At 36.7% G+C, this 20,615-nt stretch overlaps 1 protein-coding gene across 2 annotated transcripts in view; it reads left to right on the top strand.

Moving 5' to 3' along the window:
• CNTN5 (contactin 5) overlaps positions 1 to 20,615 on the top strand; it is a 1,332,234-nt gene that overhangs the window by 464,960 nt on the left and 846,659 nt on the right. Inside the window, exon 3 of one of the 2 annotated variants that reach the window (XM_066253671.1) lies at positions 7,155 to 7,232. The exons of the other annotated variant lie outside the window; for it this stretch is intronic. The gene's annotated coding sequence lies outside the window, so the exon portion shown is untranslated. The remainder of the gene's footprint in view (positions 1 to 7,154; positions 7,233 to 20,615) is intronic. 2 annotated transcript variants of the gene reach the window in all.

The raw sequence follows: 20,615 nt of genomic DNA, 5'->3' as shown, positions 1-20,615 counted from the left end.
TAATCATGAGATAGTGAGTTTGGAAACAATCTCAAGTAAATATTTATTATTTGAAATGGGAGTTTTCTTCACACAACTATAAAAAGTGGAATGTACCTGACAGGTAACAGCAATAGTGAAAAGGTGACAAAGTATATTACTAAGTGAAAATAAGGTCATAATGGGAATATTTGGGCTTTTATTTATTTTTTTTTTGCATTGATTTGAGAGAGAAGCATTAACTCCTTGTTCCACTTAATTGTTTCATTTAGTTTTATACTCATTGGTTGCTTCTCATATGTGCTCTGACCGGGGATCAAACCTGCGACCTCAGTGTAAAAGGAAGATGCTTCATCCACTAATCCACTCAACCAGGGTGAGAATATTCAGGCTTTTGTGAAAGGGTTCAGAAGAGGATTTCCTAAGATTTGCCACTCTGGCATGTGGATTATTTTGAGTGAAGGCAATAGAAGTCCTGTGAGTACAGGAGAAACTCTTACTTCTCAGTTAAAGAATTTAAATTGGGGGCCTTTCCATAGTAACAGTTATTACCATACATCATTGTGAATGTCCTATCTGTATGACAGAGCAGATATCTAATTACTGAACATCAGCACATCAGGTCATCCTATGAATTATCCCCCTTCCCTCTGAAGCCTCCCCACCCCGACACACCTTATTCCTGTCTTTAGCTCAAGATATCATATATATCCCATTTACCTTTCTGTCTCTGTACCTCTCAACTATATGGGGGTCTCTGACTCTTTCATGTATGTGAGATTACCATAAATACATAACTGACTTTGGTGTTTTTTTCTTATTAATCTGTCTCATGTGAATTAAATTTTAAACCAGCCAGAAGAACTAGAGGGGTACAGAAAAATTTCCTGCCTGACAGTAGCAAAAAGCAATTTCCTTTTTTAATACTTGACTAATAACTTCAGAAATTCACTGAGGAAAATTGAAAAAAAATATTCCCTGTATAGACTTCTATTTGGAGTATATTTCAAAGGCCATCAAACTCTACACACCTTACAAATTTTCATGGAGTTAATTAGAAAAAAAATATTGATTTTAGAGAGAGAAAGGAAGACAGAAAAAGAGAGATTAAAAGATTGATTTGTTGTTTCACTTATTTGAGCATTCATTGGTTGATTCTTGGATATGCCCAGATCTGGGATCAAACTCGCAACTTTGGCGTGTCGGCATGACTCTAATAAACAGATCGACCAGGCCAGAGCTCATGGAGTTGATTTTGACCAGAGATCTCATTTTGTACATTGATAGTTACTGTGTGTTTGGGTTCAGGTTGTGGCCATTTTATACTTGTCCCTGTGTTGTGGTTATAGTTACCTAATGGGTCCCCGTTCAGCCATAGTGGGTTTAGAGTTGAGACAATAGGTCACATTTTCATGTCTTTTTTTCTACTTTTACTGCTTTTCTCTAGGTCCTCTTAAAATTGTGTTTTCTAAACAATCAATTTTTATAATAAAGAATAACATATAAAAATTGGATTTTCCTTTTATAGCTCTTAATAGTATTGATATTATTGCAGTCAGGGAAGAGTCACTGTGCCATTTGTTATTATAGTTTTAGGTCTCTCATATATATATATAATTTATATATGATAATTTATATATATATATTTCTTTTTTTTTTTTTTGTATTTTTCTGAAGTTGAAAATAGGGAGGCAGTGAGACAGACTCCTGCATGCGCCTGACCAGGATCCACCCAGAATGCACACCAGGGGGCGATGCTCTGCCCATCTGGGGCGTCGCTCTGTTGCAACCAGAGCCATTCTAGCACCTGTGGCAGAGTCCATGAAGTCATCCTCAGTGCCTGGGCCAAAGTTGCTCCAATGGAGCCTTGGCTGTGGGAGGGGAAGAGAGAGACAGAGAGGAAGGAAAGGGGGAGGGGTGGAGAAGCAGATGGTCGCTTCTCCTGTGTGCCCTGGCTGGGAATTGAACCCGGGACTCCTGCACGCCAGGCCGATGTTCTACCACTGAGCCAACCGGCCAGGGCAGCTCATATATATTTATATCTTCATTAACAGAGCTAACTTCTTGGTCAAAGCTTTTAATATCTTGAGTCTGAGTTATTGCAATAGTTTCTTACCCATAATTTCTATTTTAATGTATCCTATTTCCAGGAAATCTTTGTTAAGCAAGTTATGTTGATTTTCTTTAATACTCTTATTATCTAGCACCATTCTTCCTTTTTCACAAAGATTCCTTTGAAAACCTCTTCTTTACAGTATTCTCAAATTCCTACCAAAGGCTCTGGTTTTCCTAAATTAGCCGTGTATAGCACTCACTCTTGTGTCTCCAATGATAGTCTTAAGAATGGATACATAACATGGTAAGAAATGATGGGGTGTCAGTAGTTGGTTTTAGCATCTCTGGGGAAAAAAATGTTTCTCTACCCTTGGAGAGAAGTAAAGTTAAATTTATTTCTTCCTTATGGACATCACAGTGAGAGTATATGAGGTCTGAAACCACTGTTACCACTTTTGTTATCAGGGGAACTAATTTTAGGATGAAACTGACATGTTAGAGTGAGAAGAACTAAAAGATAAAGCATTGATATAACAAACTTCTAGTGGCGCCATGATTAACGCTAGTCCTATCTCTGATCTTTGCAATCACACAAGTCAGTAAGTTCTCTTGTTGACTTAAAGCACTATTGAATTTCTTCCTTCCTTCCCTATCAAAAGCATTTTATCAAATAGAAGGTAATTTTGGTCAATAATATCTCATCTAAAATTTTACAGTGCTGCTTTAAATTCTATTTCTACTAAAATAGTTAACACCCAATGTTTTAAAATTGGAACATGAAACATACCTAATAATTCTGTTTCATTTGGTGACCATAAGATTTCCCCCAGTTTTACTGAGATAATTTATATATGATACTGTATAAGTTTAAATTATACAACATAATGATTTGATATATGTCTACATTGTGAAATTATTATTACAATAACTTTAGTTAACATTCATTATCTCACATAGTTACAATTTTTTTCATGTGATGAGACTTTTCACTGTCTACTCCGGTAGAATCCTTCAAATATGCATTAGAGTATTATTAACTATAGTCACTATGCTGTGCATTATATCCCAGAACTTATTTATATTATAACTGGGAGTATGTATAGTCACCCATTTATACCCACCCCTGCCTGCCACCTCTAGCAACAACCAATAGTTTCTCAGTTTCTGAGTCTAGATTCCTTATAGGAGATCCTACAGTATTTGTCTTTCCTGTCTGACTTATTTTACTTAGCATAATTTCCTCAAGTTTCATGTATGTTGGCATTGGTGGCAGGATTTTCTTCTTTTCTGTAGCTGAGTAATATTTCATTGTGTGTGTGTGTTATACGTATTTTCCATCTATCATCTATCTATCATCTATTTATCTATCACATTTTTTGTTCCATTTATGCATGAATGGACACATGCCATTTTCATATCTTAGCTATTGTAAATAAGCTTCAGTGAACATTGGAAGTGGTGCAGTTATCTCCTTGTGAGAGTTATTTTATTATTTTCCAATATAAACCCAGAAGTAGAATTGCTAGGTTGTATCATAGTTCTATTTTTAATTTTTTGAGCAAACTACATACTTTTTTTTTTTTTTCATTTTTCCGAAGCTGGAAACAGGGAGAGACAGTCAGACAGACTCCCGCATGCGCCCGACCGGGATCCATCCAGCATGCCCACCATGGGGCGACACTCTGCCCACCAGGGGGCGATGCTCTGCCCATCCTGGGCGTCGTCATGTTGCGACCAGAGCCACTCTAGCGCCTGAGGCAGAGGCCACAGAGCCATTCCCTAGCGCCCAGGCCATCCTTGCTCCAATGGAGCCTTGGCTGCAGGAGGGGAAGAGACAGACAGAGAGGAAAGCGCGGCGGAGGGGTGGAGAAGCAAATGGGCGCTTCTCCTGTGTGCGCTGGCCGGGAATCGAACCCGTGTCCTCCGCACGCTAGGCCGATGCTCTACCGCTGAGCCAACCGGCCAGGGCTACATACTTTTTTTCATAGCAGATGTACCAATTTATATTCCCAGCAGTAATGCATAAGACTTTCCTTTTCTCCACATCTTCACTAGCATTTATTATATTTTGTGTTTTTAATATATATGTTAAATAACCATTCTAATTGGTTTGAGGTGAATTCTCATTTTGATTTTAATGTGCATTTCCCTAATAATTAGTAGTGCTGAAGAACTTTTTATGTACCTTTTAGGTCACTTACAGATCTTCTTTTGAAAAAAATCTATTTAGATCCACTGCTCTCCTCTCCACTCCAACCTTTTTTGCTATTGACTTGTATGAGTTTGTTATATATTTTGGATATTAACCCCTTATCAAACCTGTTGTTTGTAAATATCTTTTCCATTTCTGTAAGTTGTCTTCTCATTTTGTTAATCATTTCTTTTGCTGTTTTAAAACCAAATACAATAAAATCGTATTTTAAAAGCAAAGCAAGCCTGATCAGGCAGTCACACAGTGAGTGGATAGAGCGTTCGACTGGGATGTGAAGGACCCAGGTTCGAGACCCCAAGGTTGCCAGCTTGAGCACGGGCTCATCTGGTTTGGAAAAAGCTCACCAAGGTCCCTGGATTGAACAAGGGGTTACTTGGTCTGCTATGGCCCCACGGTCAAGGTACACATGAGAAAGCAATCAATGAACAACTAAGGTGTCGCAGTGAAAAACTTATGATTGATGCTTCTCATCTCTCTCCATTCCTGTCTGTCTGTCCCTATCTATCCCTCTCTCTGACTCTCTCACTGTAAAAAAAAAAAAAAAAAAAAAAAAGGAGCAAAGTAAGCAAGTTTAATGTAGTTTAATGTAGTTCCACTTGGTTGTATTTGTTCTTGTTGCTTGTGCTTTAGGTGTCATATTCAAAAAGTTATTACCAATATCAATGTTAAGGAACATCTTTCAAATATTTTATTCTAAAAATCATTAGTATTTTTGTGCACTATCAATAAATTATCAGATATTCAAAAAAACCCAACAAAACACTGACATTTTTCAGTAACAACAACAAAAATAAAATACTTAGGTATAAATTTAACCAAGGAGATGAAAGATCTATCCACTGAAAACTATGGCATTGATGAAAGAAACTGAAGGAGAAACAAAAAAATGGAAAATTATTCTATGATCATGGATTGGGGAAAAAGCCATTTGTAGATTTAATACACTCTCTATGAAGATTCCAATGTCACTTTTTTCAGAAATGGAAAAACAATCTTCAAATCCTTTTAGAACCACAAAAGACCCCAAATTGCTGAAGAGTTTCTAAGAAGGAAAAATAGAGGTGTCAGACATTCTGATTTCAAACAGAACAGTATGATACCAAGATGTGAACAGACATGGAGACTAAAGAGTATAGAGTCCAGAAATAAGTTCATAAATATATAGTCAACTAATAGTTGACAAAGGAGCCAAGAATACTCAATGGATAAATGATAGTCTCATCAATAAATGATGTTGAAAAAATTGTATACTCACAAGCAAATGAATGAAATTAGATCCATATGTACACAATTCACAAAAAAATAACTAAAAAATGAATTAAAGACTTAAGTATAAGACCTAAAGCCATAAAACTCCTAGCAGACAATGAAAGTTTTATAATTATTTTTATTAATTCTTCAAGCAGATAGTTATATATTTTCAGGTTATACTGTTTTCTGTGTTGATAGTTTTTCTATGAAATTTGTACTATAACATAACAAAAACGCTACTTTGTTCTTTATGGTTTAGCTGCAATACAAAAAAAAAAGACTTACCTAATAAGGTAGGTTATACTGGGAGTATGTGTGACTATTCTCTTTCATGTGTTTTTTTTTTTGTTTGTTTGTTTGTTTGTTTTGCATTTTTCCGAAGCTGTAAATGGGAGGTAGTCACACAGACTCCCACATGTGCCCAACCGGGATCCACCCGGCATGCCCACCAGGGGGCGATGCTCTGCCCATCTGGAGCATTGCTCTCTTGCATCCAGAGCCATCTTAGCGCCTGAGGTAGAGGCAACAGAGCCATCCTCAGCGCCCGGGCCATCTTTGCTCCAATGGAGCCTCAGCTGTGGGAGGGGAAGAGAGAGACAGAGGGGAAGGAGAAGGAGAGGGGTGGAGAAGCAGATGGGTGCCTCTCCTGTGTACCCTGGCCAGGAATCGAACCCAGGACTCCTGCACGCCAGGCCGACGCTATACCACTGTCATGTCTTTTTTTTTTTTAATTTGAATAAGAATGGTAAAACCAGCTGATGCCAAATATTTGACCACGTCAATTTCTGGATTTAAGCCTTCAATATAATGGGGTTCTGGGAGTTGGAGTAAAGTGAAAATAAGGCAGTGAATAAAAGAATAAATTCTTATTTTGGATCATGAAAGAAGCAAACGCAATGCTCATTCAGATATTATCAATTATTCCTGAATAAAATTACTTCCTACCTTTAATTGAAATGTTATTAATATTCACTTAAGAATAAGGTTGTCAAAAAAAGGAATAATGTTTTCAACCTGTATAGTTATGTTAATTAGTGTCACCCTAATAAATTCAATAAAAATCAGGTTTCTAGATTTAGTAAATGCAATACAGAACTCCCAGTTAAATATGAATTTTAGATAAATAACAAATCATCTTTTAGTATTAGTATGTACCATACAATAGTGTATTGTATTTTATGATATAAACATTTTTGGACACTGATATTCTATTTTCATAATTCTTTATTTTGGTGGATATTTTTAAAAATAATTCACTGATATTTCCTTTTTGTAACCAGAAGATCAGAATTATCCTAGTATAATGAAATAAACACACTACAACATATAAAAATATTTAAACAAACCCCTTCTATGAAGACACCTCTTCATCTTATTTGGAGTTTTTTTAATTCGATACCATTATAAGAGAACATATACTCTGTGAGACAGCAAGTTAGCTAACACCAAAACCTGTTCTTATCTTCTATAGTATTCATTTTCACCTAGAAGGTGTTTGTTGAGCCAGTGACCAAATATTTTTAGCCCCCTTCACAGGTGTGACAATTTGATTAGTTCCACCAATGGAAAGAATGAGTGTAGGGGTGTGTACCACTTCTTGGCCAAAGCTGACAAAAAATGAAGATGTCTCCCCATTCCCTCTTTTATCTTCTACCAGGCGGATGCAGAATATAGCAAGGGCTTAGGAAGTACAACACACATCTTATCTTCAGGGAAGTGATGCCCTTTACCACAGGTACTGACCACTATCAGTTGCTCACATTTATGTCTCTATGTATGATTATAGCAATTTTGTTTTTTGTTGTTGTTGGTTTTTTTTTCTTTTTTTTTTTGTATTTTTTCTGAAGTTGGAAATGGGGTGGCAGTCAGACAGACTCCTGCATGCACTCAACCGAGATCCACCTGGCACGCCTACCAGGGGGCGATGCTCTGCCCATCTGGGGCATCGCTGTGTTGCAACCAGAGCCATTTTAGTGTCTGAGGCAGAGGCCACAGAGCCATCCTCAGCGCAGGAGGGGAAGAGAGAGACAGAGAGGAAGGAGAGGGGGAGGGGTGGAGAAGCAGATGGGTGCTTCTCCTATGTGCCCTGGCTGAGAATCAAACCCAGGACTCCTGCACGCCAGGCCGATGCTCTACCACTGAGCCAACCGGCCAGGGCTAGCAACTTTGTTTTGAAGCCAATTAGAATGCAAATTTCTTAAGAATCTGTGAGTATTTTAATAGGCTACAAGAATTTTGGCAATATTAAGGCAGTTAAATTATAACTGAGAAAAAGTTTGTTGAATAAAAAATGACTATGTTTTGGTATATATCAAATTTCTTGCAAAATGTACTTTTCTAAAGGAGATGAAAGACCGCTCAATTTAGAAACACTGTGCCCTCTTCAGTGGAAAGAAAGATTTTCTTATAAGGAAACACAGTAACTGAAGGTACAAACTCAAGGGCTTAATTTGTTAGCCAAAGTTACTAGTTTGAAGGACAGGACTAGATGGATTTTTCTGGTACTTAAAAATCTTGGTTTTTTTCTGGTACTTAGGAGGCTTAGGAATTGGAGAAGGAAAACTAAAAATAGAGATAAACAAAAATGATTAAGGCTTATGTGGTTCATTTTATTTAGCTTTGAAAGAGCTATTGCATTAAGTTGTAGGTTTTATTTGTTTGTTTTAAGGAGAAAGTCACCGAAACCAAAATTTTAGTGACTATTAAAAAATGTCTTTGTGACCTACTGTCCTCACTGAGTTGAAGAACACACACAAACATCACACTCTCATATATTTGCATGTGCCATTATGGAAAATTCAACGATGTAAAAATAACTTTATTGGTTAAGTTTATTAATGTTTCTGCAGGCCAAACTGTCACACAAATTCAAGGAGGTCTTTCTTTGATCTTATATCAAAGGTATGAGAAAGTCTGTATGCAGACAGTGATAGTAACTTAAGGCAAACTGACATATTGGTTAACCTACTTTTTTTTTTTTACAGAGTCAGAGAGAGGAGGGATAGAAAGGGACAGACAGGAACAGATATTAGAAGTATCAATCATTAGTTTTTCATTGCACATTGTGACACCTTAGTTGTTCATTGATTGCTCTCTCATATGTGCCTTGACTGTGGGCCTTCAACAGACGGAGTAACCCCTTGCTCAAGCCAGCAACCTTGGGTACAAGCTGGTGAGCTTTGCTCAAACCAGATGAGCCCGCACTCAAGCTGGCGACCTCGGAGACTCAAACCTGGGTCCTCCACATCCCCGTCTGTCGCTCTATTGACTGCACCACTGCCGGGTCAGGCAGTTAACCTACTTTTTAAGTCAGTGTAATTAACGCTGATGGTATCCTTTAAAATATATAAGACTAACTTACACATGCTCATTATAATTAAAGACAAATGAAGAGACCTGAAAAGTTCAAAATGGAAAGGAGAATTCCTTCTTTCACAAATCTCAATTTTACTTTCCAGGTTTATTATGAAGTACACAAATAATCTTTTTATGTAATATTTCTTTCAATCTGTCTGTCTTTTTTCATTTGTTTATTCATGTGCATTCTGTGTAAAACTTGCTTTCTATTTCACCTACGAATATAATTAGGATATTATGCTATATCAGTTCATATTGTTATTTTTTTTAAGTCTTCCATGGTATTCAAGTAACCCAATTTATTTATTATTTATTTCAGCATATTTACATAATTTGTATAATTGTGTTCATAAAAACACGATAACAATAAATATATTCCCATTTATAAGTTTATTTTATTTTTTTATAATCAAGTGAAAGACAGGGAAGCAGAGAGACTGATTCCCACATGTACCCCGACCAGGATCCACCCTGCAACACCCAGCTGGGGCTGATGTTCGGCCCATCTGGGGCTGCTGCTCTGTTGCTCAGCAACCAAGCTATTAAATATTTTAGTGACTGAGGTAAGACCCTGGACTCATCCTCAGCACCTAGGGGCCAATTTACTCATTTGTGTCATGGCTGCAGGAGGGGGCGAGAGAGAGAGAGAGAGAGAGAGAGAAGTTGAGGGGGAGGAATGGAGAAGCAGATGGTCATTTCTCCTGTGTGCCCTGACTAGGAATTGAACCCAGGACTTCCACACACCAGGCAGATGCGCTACCACTGAGCCAACCATCCAGGGCCTATATGCTTGTTTACTGCTTACACTACTTCATTATTGTGTAGGTTACTGAACTAAAATTGATTATGTTCATTTAAGTGTGTAAGATATTAACAAATTTCCACTTAAGTGTTGCATAAATTTATGATTCTAGCAAAACCCATTATAGTATCTTTTCTTTAATCTGGATGACTTTTGGAAGAAAATATTTTCAGAAAATTGTGTAAGCTATATATATATATTAATATATATATAGATATATATATATAGATATTATCTATATCATCTACTACCAACCTACCTACCTACCTACCTATCAACATAATTTTGTTTGTGTTTGCCTGTGTGTTTAAAAAAACTGAGAGTAGAAGTTTTCTTTGAATCTGTTATGCTCTGCATTGCCACTGGAACACTCAGTGATAAACTTTACCTCAGCAGTTTGCTTTTTGAATAAATTATTGTTCTCCTGCTTCTTCATGAAATGAATGAGGTCCAGGTCAACTCAATTATGAGGGGAGAAAACACTGAAATTAATGCAATTCACTCACAATGGGTTTAAATAACCCTAGACTTGTTTAACTAACATTTAATTTAAAAAAATGTTTGCCATCCTACTTCCTCAATATATCCTTTTCCGACTAAGTCAACCTGAAATGTAGATGTAGCCTTCAGGAAACCACTGACACAGCAATACTGTCCTAGCTCCAAGCAAAATGCTGCTACTGCAAAATACCTGATTTGCATCTTCAACAGCAAAGGGGGCCCATTCCTAGATTAATGAAAAGTTCTGAGTCTTCCGCATCCCAGTTCGACTCTCTATCCACTGCGCCACTGCCTGGTCAGTAGTTCTGAGTCTTATAGTCAGGTAAAATGTATTCTAATTAGCAAGAGAATCAGTGATTCAGTCATTCATTCAGTCACCCACTTGTCATATAATTTTAGTGCTTATTTCTAAGACAATGTATTATTCTCCATTAGTAATAAGGCACACCTAGTTTGGAAAGTAATGAAAGTAATTTTATCTCTGACTGTTTGACTCTGGATATGTTATTCAAGTTCTCAGAGGTAATACACTCATACATGAAGGCAAATAACCACTATTTTGCCATACTTTCACTATTTAACAAGAAAACAAGTACCAGGCCTGATGAATAAAAAGAATCAAAACTTAATAATGGTTCTGTTTTTTTCCATCATCCATTAGTATAAATAATTGTCCTGATAATCTGGTCCTCAGCTAGGGATTCCTGATTTACAGGCACCTTTAGGCACATTACTAACAACTTTTCTGAAATGGCCCATGCATAGTTTAATCCACAAACTCCAAATGTAGCGACTCTTCCCACCTTCAAATGCTATGATCCCTCAAGAATTTATCTTGCTTCTGTATTTTCTATATATGTATTCCTAACAACCAAGTTTGATAGGTTTCATAAGCAGCCTGTGTTGTAAAAAGTAAAAATAGTACACACTGTAAAGTTCTTAGTTTTACCTCATTTTTAGTTCCTTTTTTTTTATAGAGACAGAGAGAGAGTCAAAGAGAGGGATAGATAAGGACAGATAGATAGGAATGAAGAGAGATGAAAAGCATCAATCATCAGTTTTTCATTGTGACACCTTAGTTGTTCATTGATTGCTTTCTCATATGTGCCTTGACTGCGGGGCTACAGCAGACCAGTAACCCCTTGCTCAAGCCAGCAACCTTGGGTCCAAGCTGATGAGCTTTTCCCAAACAAATGAGCCTGCGCTCAAGCTGGCGACCTCGGGGTCTCGAACCTGGGTCCTCCACATCCCAGTTGGATGCTCTATCCACTGCGCCACTGCCTGATCAAGCTCATCTTTATTGCTTTAGAAGCCTTCTTTTCAAATATTGCTATTGTTTCTTGTATCTTTAATGGTCTACCAGGTACTTATTTTAAACAAACACCACTCCTTTTCTCAATCCATGCAGCCTCTTAGAGGTAAACAAAATACATCCAAGTGTGGGCAAAAGTAGGTTACAATAATAATAATAACAACAACAACAACTAAATGAATACATAATAATAATACAAGATAAGCTCTTGTTTCATGTACTCACAACTGTAAACCTGATTTTGCAAACCCCTTGTGTATATGTCCTACTTTTGCATCTCCACTGCTGTTCCCCAAGCAACTTCAAAGTCATATGTCCATTATTAAGTAATAGCATCATTTCCTTCCTAACATTGTTTATTTGAGCTTTAGCACATTTCAGTGAATGACACCAGGGTGTACTCTGACAGTAAGCTTGGAAAATTGGGAATCACCTTGGGTTCCCTTTCTCTGACTCTTTTTTTTTTTTTTTTTTTTTTTTTTTGCGAGTGTGAGAGGGACAGACAGACAAGAAGGGAGATGAAAATCATTGATTCTTCATTGCGGCACCTTCGTTTTTCATTGATTGCCATCTCATACTGCCTTGACTGGGGAGGCGGGGCTCCAGCAGAGCGAATGACCCCTTACTAAAGCCAGGGACCTGGGACTCAAGCCAGTGATCATGGAGTCATGTCTATGATCCCACACTCAAGCCAGGAATCCTGCACTCAAGCTTGTGAGCCTTCAAGCAAGCTGTATGAGCCCACACTTAAGCCACTGGCGACCTTGGGGTTTCAAATCTGGGTCCTTAGGATCCCAGGTTGGCACTTATCAACTGCGCTACTGCTGGTCAGGCTCTCTGACTTTTTATATTGAAAAATTACTTCACACTGCTTAACACTGTCAGTTTTCCATCCTAAATAACTGATAGCTATCCTAGCCTTTGTGTCAGTACTTTAAGTCTTCTTCTTCTTCTTCTTTTTTTTTTTTTTGTTGTTGTTGTTGTGACAAACACAGAGAGAGGGACAGATAGAGACAAACAGGAAGGGAGAGGGATGAGAAGCATCAATTCTTCATTGCAGCACCTCGATTGTTCATTGATTGCTTTCTCATATGTGCCTTGACTGGGGGGTCTCCAGCAGAGGGAGTGACCCCTGGGCTCAAGCTAGTGACCAAAAGGTCATGTCTATGATCCCATGTTCAAGCCAGCGACCCCGCGCTCAAGCTGGAGAGCCCACTCTATCTACTGCACCACCACCTGGTCAGGCGATTCAAGTCTTCTTTAAGTTTTACTTGGAATACTGCAAATACAATTTGGCAAGAATTATATTGCACACATTCTTCAAATCTTTACCCTAAACTTTTTCCTTCATACTCCCATATCCCCAATATATTTTGTCATCTCATGCCTTGAAGGTGTGTATACACTAAGTACTAGATTATGAGGATAACCTGAATCCTGTCAACTCTTTGGCTTGCCAAAATTAGGTGATTAATTCTTATTTATTGCTACACAAGCATGAATAAGTTTGTTCCCAGGAAAGGCAATGGTTTTCCCAGGTAAAAAGATTGTTTTTCAATAAAAGTTATGACAAGATCCCCAGCCTACAATGCTTATCCCTTTCCTAGCCTGATGGCTGTGTATCCTCCAAAGCATAGTTCAGATATAATTTAATTACCTCCAGGAAACCCTGCAGGATTTTGGGAGTTTGAAATAAGAATGTTTCTTAATGTGGCCTGGGACAAAATCAGTTATAGCACAGCTGTTTATTTTCCTTTTACCTTTGCTAGACTGCAATCTTTAGATCAGTTATTTTCAACCTTTTTTGAGCCGCGGCACATTTTTTACATTTACAAAATCCTGGGGCACACCACCTACTAAAATGACACAAAATGACACTCTAACACAGTACATATTATACATATAGTTAATAATATAGTTTCTCCCTGGCCGGTTGGCTCAGCAGTAGAGCGTCAGCCTAGCGTGCGGACGACCCAGGTTCGATTCCCGGCCAGGGCACACAGGAGAAGCGCCCATTTGCTTCTCCACCCCTCCACCGTGCCTTCCTCTCTGTTTCTCTCTTCCCCTCCCGCAGCCAAGGCTCCATTGAAGCAAAGATGGCCCGGGCGCTGGGGATGGCTCTGTGGCCTCTGCCTCAGGCGCTAGAGTGGCTCTGGTCGTAACATGGCGACACCCAGGATGGGCAGAGCATCGCCCCTGGTGGGCGTGCCGGGTGGATCCCGGTCGGGTGCATGCGGGAGTCTGTCTGACTGTCTCTCCCTGTTTCCAGCTTCAGAAAAATGCAAAATAATAATAATAATAATAATATAGTTTCTAAATGTATTTATACTCAGTGTGAAACCTGAGCCTGTTTTGATGAACACAAAAGGGATATCCTGGCAGGAATGGTAGAAAGACACACACGAAGCTCTTCCTCAACAGTTCTCAGTCTCTCTCTGTTTTTAGTTTTTATCGCAGTCAAGCTTGAGAAGCTCAGCTCACATAGATATGTGGTTGAAAACGGGAGCAATGTCAAAATAGCCTTGTTGGCCAGAATGGGGAACTCCTTGGCAACAGATAACCAAAAACTGTCCAAAGGAAGATCAGCAAACTTTAGCTTTAAAGTTAGATAACATTGTGATGCATTGTATATCACCCTCTGCGGGGGCCTCTTTTAAAAAGAAAAAGGTCAAATATCTATATACACCATCAGGATAGACATAACCAGCTGAGGCTGAGGCTTCATCTAGTGGTGGCAACATTTACCTCCAGTCCTGACCAGGATTAGAAATCAAGACCATGGGGAGGAGTAGCAGCTTCAACTACTCCCCCGGCCACACAATGACAAGTGCGCAGTATCCCAAGCGGGGACCTTCCTGGGTGTGAATGAGAGGCGGCCTACTATTGGTTCATCGTTAGTGGTCGGGATGAATCCTAGAAGGTGATTGGTCAGTGAGCGTTCCCTGTGCCTCCACTCTTCCTGTCGCTGATAGCTGGAGGGATTGTGAGGGGAATGTTTATGTTCGGATGTAGGCGGCTGGCGGCAGCCGGATAAATAGCCTCCACGGGCTGTATCCGGCACATGGGCCGTAGTTTGGGGACCCATGTTTAATTTCCCCATGGCACACCTGACCATGTCTCATGGCACACTGGTTGAAAAACACTGCTTTAGATGAACAGAAATTAGATCTTTTATTTTGTTATCTCCTGCTTCTACTAATACTGTGTCTGGCATGTAATAGTTAATTGATAGACAGATATGTAGATACAGATAGGTCTATCACTATATATATATATATATATATATATGACATACATATATTATGTGTAATATATGCATCTTGTGCATACTCTATTCTATGATGGCATGAAATTGTATTTTTTTTTTCTTTTCAAAAGATTTCTCTGTGTTACTTGGTATTAAACTAATTAAAAAGTATGATTTGGATTATAATGAATTTGTAACAAAACTTTTCCTTTAAAAGGATGTTTTATATGTTCCTTTTCTATATCTGTTCTTTATATTTATTTATTAATTGCTATCTTGGCTATTCGGCTTACAAATTTTTCTTCGTTCCCTTTCAGGGTAATGGGTTTGAATTATAAATATGTTGTGAACAGTGGCTGAACAAGTTTAAAAAAATTTAACATGACTCATCAACTAACATTTTTTTAAATAAGAATTTTGCTATAATCCAACATTTAAATGATAAGCCTAACACTAATGAGTTTACCCAAGTCCTTTTTCTCTCATTTGGTCTAAAAAAATAAAATACTTATAAAAAGGTTATAGAATTTGGGACTCATTAACAATTTAAGAGCCTACTTCTGTATTTGTACTCTTTTGATTCATATGGGAATATATATTTTGAATAGAACTCTGAATTTTAACCAGGAAGTTACTCTGAGATTGATTAAATTGTTAAGAAGACATTCTTCAGGCTCCAAATGAAAGGCTTTCTGCTTTGTAATAATACCTTTCTTTGCTATATTCATAAACTTAACCCCTTATTGCTGGCGCTCCCCTGGATACTTAGATTGGATTATCTCAGTGGCCTTTGATGCTGCTCTCCTTTTAATCAGCCTTGAACTCCTTGAGTGCAGGAAACATAGTTTATTGCTCTCAAAATTTCAAGTGAAAAAGAAAAGACAGAACACAGAAAGCAAGGAAAGAGACAAGAATGAATAAAAGAGTCGCTGAATATTTTGTGGCCATTTAATAAGTTCTTATCTCACATCTATTTCTACCTCTATTGACTTCTAATTGGCTCTGTATCTACCAGGGTGGCATTCAATCCAGATTCATTTGTATTCTAGTATTTTTTTTTCTTTTCTCACTTTGCATCTTCCATTTCCCTCAAGCTGTTTGATATGCTAGCTGTTTGTAAGGAAACATTTGAGTTAATTAATTTACATTGAGAATTGTATAACTGTTAGCTGTATTTGTTTCATATCCCATTCCAGTTTTAACATAAAAGAAGGACACAGGAACACAAAACAATGAATCTCTGTGTTGGTCCATTCAGGCTGCTATAGTACAATACCATTGACTGAGAGGCTTATAAACAACAGAAATGTACTGCTCACAGTTTTGAAGGCTACAAGTCCAAGATCAGGGTGCCAGCATGGTCCAGTCCTGGTTGGAACCCCTTTTTGCATTGGAAATTGCCAACTTCTTCTTGTATCCACCTATGGTGGGGTAGTGGATAAAGAGCCCTAGACAATGATATTAATCCCAATCTTCAAGCTTCTGCTCCACTGACATCAACAACTCGCAAAGGCTAACACTCCTACTACTATCACCTTGCAGGTTAAGATTTCAATATATAAATGAAGAGGGTGGGCATACTGATCTCTAATTGTAGAAATTGACTGTGTAGGGCATTAGTTATCAATAGCTTTCATTGTTCTGCTCTAATTAATATGAAGGGAGAAAGAGTAAACTGACTAATTTCAAAAGTGAAGTTTGATGTGGAGAGAATAGAGTTTTTAAGAATTTAAGGGATTCCCCCCCACACATTTGAATAATTCACCCTGATCATTTCAGCAGTAGTTTCAAAAAGTAATGTTAGAAAGCTGTCAGAGTGTTAACTACACAAAATAAACTCAGCTTTTGGGAGATCATGTGGTCCTACTAGCTGCAGCCTTTTTTTTTTTTTTTTTTAATGCATGCAAGGCTTGGAGGCTAGAAGATAGCATGATTATATGCTCCCCTCCTAAATAATATGGACTTCTCATTTTTGCATTGTTAAACAATAATAATATAAATCTTTGTATTTCTCCAAATCAGTAAGATTGCAAGCCTCATTGCACTGCTGATGGGTCATCCTCTTCTTTCCACTTATATTTTCTGAACCTAATCAGCAAGGAGCCTTTTCCAACAATCATGGTTGTTGGTTCTGACACTGTCTAGACTAAGGGCTGGCTAATCACCAAATCCGAATTCTGCATGTGTTTACTGCTGTGTGTTGTTTTCACTTTTCAAAACCATAATGGATCAGGTAGAGTAGTTTTAGCTTTCATGTTTGAGCTGCCTCACTAAACAGGAGGTAAGCCCTCACCTTCAGCTACTGCATAATGCATTCTGCTTGTTGCTCTGAATATTTTTGACAGCTTGAATATTTCTTACTGATGGTTGATCTTAAACTTTTTGATCCATGAATCTGAAAGGCATGGCTAGACCCCATGCTTATTATTCCTGGATCAGCAAAATAGTCTGGGAGCTTAATTCAAGGAGCTGGACTAAAAAATGAAAGTCCCCCCAAAGTGTTATTACAATATTTCAGAATAATTGTGTTTAAGAAGAAGAAATGATCTCTCTGGATGTATAGTACAAAGTAGTGCAAAGCAGTTATTTTCATTGTTGTAACCATCTTGTCCTCCATTTATAATATGTATGTTATGCAGATTTTATATAGAAAACCTTGATATTTAAAAAATAAAGACTGGTTTGTGTTCCTCATTCTCAGTATTCCTTGCTTCTATTTGATTGAGATAGATCATTTATATTTGATATAATAGTCACTGAAATTTAACATATAAAAAATGCAACTAATATGTAGGGAGACTAAAAGATCTAAATGTTCTTTAGCAGATTATATTTTATTTGTAAAAATATGAGTTTTAAGGTAGTGCATAGTAATATATTTTTAAAAATTAAGTTATAAATGTCATTTTAAAGTTGTTTTCTGTTCACTTCATATTAAATCTAGGAATAAATAAAATAATATATAATCTATCAAAATCCTGGGGTTATTCTTCATAGTGAAAATTACAACAGCCAAAGTACTCAGGAATGGACTGATAGCACTATGGTAGAACAACCTGACAAAATATTCCATTGCCAGGAAAAATTGTGTTCACTAACTATACCTAAGGAGATGAAAAACAGTACTTATATGGAAAAGCAACATATACAATGATCTAATCAATGTAATTTAAATGTTTTGATCCCCACTTTTAGTAAGAAGTATATTGTATATTTTAAAAAGTTTTTAAAAGCAATAGTAATCTTATGCTGTACAATTTATAATGACATTTTTTTTTATTCTTCTGTTCTAATTTATTTTTTAAAATAACTTAAGTTATGGCCCTGGCTGGCTTGGCTCATTGGTAGAGTGTCGACCCAGCATGTAGAAGTCCCAGGTTTGATTCCCAGCCAGGATGCACTGGAGAAGCACCCATCTGATTCTCCACCTTTCCCCCTCTCCTTTCTCTCTATCTCTCTTCGCTTTCCACAACCAAGGCTCCATCGGAGCAAAGTTGGCCTGGATGCTGAGGATGGCTCCATGGCCTCCGCCTCAAGTGTTAGAATGGCTCTGGTTGCAACAGAGCAATGCCCCAGATGGACAGAGGATCGCCCCCTCGTGGGCTTGTCAGATTGATCCCGGTCCGGTGCATGTGGGAGTCTGTTTCTCTGCCTCCTCCTGCTTCTCATTTCAGAAAAATACAAAACAAATATCTTACATTAATGATTTTTAAAAATGATTTCTCAGCCAACAAATGTGCTGTGACATGTAATTAACCAATCTAAATCTAACATTAATCTAAAGTAGGTAAATAATGAATTCTGACACTATTTTAAGTGAAAATGAAATTCCACATTAATATTTTTATACCTGAGTATTTGAATTATTTTAATTTTCCTCTGTTATATTCTGAATTTTTAAAAATATTGACAATAATATTATGACTCATTTTTAACTTATTTTATTTATTGTGTTTTATTTCAACTTACTCTCCTTTTTCAATAGGGTAAGGGGTAGGTTTTAATTACCATATTGTATTCTGTTAGATATAGTAAATTCAAGGTTAATGAATATTACATAAGTAAATGTGTGGATAAGTGTACAAATGACATCTAATTTTAACCCAAGTGTACTTTTATTATGTCAATTTTAGTGTTTCTTCTTGTTCTACACATATCACAGAACCTCAAGCCCATTAAAATGGAAGCTAATGTAGTCAAATACAATTACCTTTTTATATTCAAAGCAATCTCTGTCTAAAATACATACTCAGTGTTAAGACAGAGTTATGTTTTGGAGCTAATGTTTAAAATGCAGTAATCTTGCAAAAACAGCATAGGTGTTGGAGCCAAATCAGACCATAGTGTGCATCCTTCTATATGACTGCCTAAGTATGTCATTGGAGAGTTTATTGATTATATTCAGCCTTTCTTTCCTCTGTTGTAAATCTATATTAATATCTGCCTTATAACCATGTTGAATTAATGGAATTACTACATGTAAAATACTTAGGTTCATGACTATCTACATATGTTTAGTGCCTTCTTTCCCTCTTTCTCAGCTACTGAGTAATAGTTTAAATTGTTTTAATTTTTAAAGTAAATAGCTGAATTCAACTTAAAAACATATACAACTATAATTTTTTTTTAATTCAGGCTTTTATGTAAATTCATGTCTTAAGCTCAGCAAAACACCAGGTGAATTTTAAGTATAAATACATGAAGTGTAAAAATAAAGTGGCAAAAACAACAACAATAACACAGCTTACTAGAAAAGAATGTGGAAAGCACTGACAGTTATCTGATGTGGGGTAAAAGTATTTTTCAGCAAAAAGATGTCAAATGTAAATTATCATATTGTAATACACTTTAAGTGAATGCTCATGTATATTCCAGAAGTTTTGGGTTACAAGCATAAAAAAATGTTTGAGCTCAACCCTACATTTCAAAAGATCCTCATTTAAGTCAAGTTGCTGTTATTATTAGTTTTTTTGTTTGTATGTTTGTTTGTTTTTAGAATTTGCTAAAAAACTGATGTCAGTTCACCAAAGTACATAAAAATGTTCAAAATAATTATTATGAATAAATATAAAACAGGTAGATTTGATAAAATAAAAAAATTAAGATTAATTTATTACTAATCTCTGTGCACATACAGAGTAGGAATAGCAGATTGCTCTTTGTGTTCACAGAGAGGTGATAAAGATACTGGTTAATTAGCAAAAAGAAAAGAAAAAAAAGAATACTATTGAATTCACTTTACAGCAAAATTGATCAAAAGAGTTCTTAGACTCTGTTACCACTAAGTATTAGGTTGAAATTTTAGAAATCTAATAAATTAATTAAAAAAAGCATAGCAGCCAGATGTTTTGGTTTACTTTGAGTAGGATTCACTTATACAAAGAACCGAATTTAAACAAAAAGTCAAAAGACCAATGAAATAATATATATATATTATAGAAAATTTAATATAAGATAATTTCTTTAATATGTTTATTTTTATGTTAATGTAATGAGTTAATTTTTTAATATGTATAGAAAATATTCCCAAGATAATATGAAAAACTCAGACAACTTAATGAGAAACAACATTGCTCAGCAGGTAACACAGAAACATTGTACTTGGCTTCAAATCCTGGCTCTTACTGTTATTAGCTCTGTGACTCTGTGTGCAATTTTGCTTAACCTCTTTTGCCTCAATATTTTTTAAAATCGATATTAAAATACCTGTTTTTGTTGTAAGACTTAAATGACTCAATTTAAATGACATCTTAGGTAAAACAGTGTATGTTACGGAATAAGCACTTAATAATGTACATTTTAGGTTTTTAAATTATTGTAAGAAGCCTGACCTGTGGTGGCGCAGTGGATAAAGTGTCGACCTGGAAATGCTGAGGTTGCCGTTTCGAAACCCTGGGCT

This window comes from Saccopteryx bilineata, chromosome 1 (assembly GCF_036850765.1).
Source record: "Saccopteryx bilineata isolate mSacBil1 chromosome 1, mSacBil1_pri_phased_curated, whole genome shotgun sequence".
Taxonomy (NCBI): domain Eukaryota; kingdom Metazoa; phylum Chordata; class Mammalia; order Chiroptera; family Emballonuridae; genus Saccopteryx; species Saccopteryx bilineata.
Note: the sequence above shows the minus strand (reverse complement) of the source record. Positions and strands in the feature narration are given on the sequence as shown.